Here is a 766-nt window from a genome sequence, read left to right as displayed (position 1 = left end):
TTGATATATGGCCAATCTTTTCCTATGGTCTACTATGGAATTATGAATGACATTTTTGGTGCCAGTGAGATCCTGAGATGCCAATCTAGCATATTTAGGTGTAGAATGGGGAGAAATGCTCTTTATTCCTATAATTTCTCAAATATGGCCAGTGACGAATATACAATATGGTGGACTGGCCAGTCAAAGACGAAGCCCCTACATGGCCAATTTTTGCACAGTCCACAGTAATGGGGTGGGGCAGATTTTTGAATGGAATTGGCACGAACTCAATCACATCGTGCGTTCAGACCCGTGAATATCTCCAAAATTCCAACATAATGGTATTTTCATGCCTAACTGTGCTACTGGCCAGTCAGTGACAAAGCCCCTACATGGCCAATTTTTGATATATGGCCAATTTATTTTTTTCTATGGTCTGCTATGGAATTATGAATGACATTTTTGGTGCCAGTGAGATCCTGAGATGCCAATCTAACATATTTAGGTGTACAATGGGGAGAAATGCTCTTTATTCCTATAATTTCTCAAATATGGCCAGTGACAAATATCCAATATGGTGGACTGGCCAGTCAAAGACGAAGCCCCTACATGGCCAATTTTAGCACAGTCCACAGTAATGGGGGTGGGGCAGATTTTTGAATGGAATTGGCACAAACTCAATCACAAAGTGCCTTCAGACCTGTGAATATCTCCAAAATTCCAATATAATGGTATTTTCATGCCTAACTCTGTCACTGGCCAGTCAATGACGAAGCCCCTACAT

Source organism: Lottia gigantea (genome assembly GCF_000327385.1).
Source record: "Lottia gigantea unplaced genomic scaffold LOTGIsca_17, whole genome shotgun sequence".
NCBI classification, from domain to species: Eukaryota; Metazoa; Mollusca; class Gastropoda; family Lottiidae; genus Lottia; species Lottia gigantea.
This window is presented reverse-complemented; position numbering follows the sequence as displayed.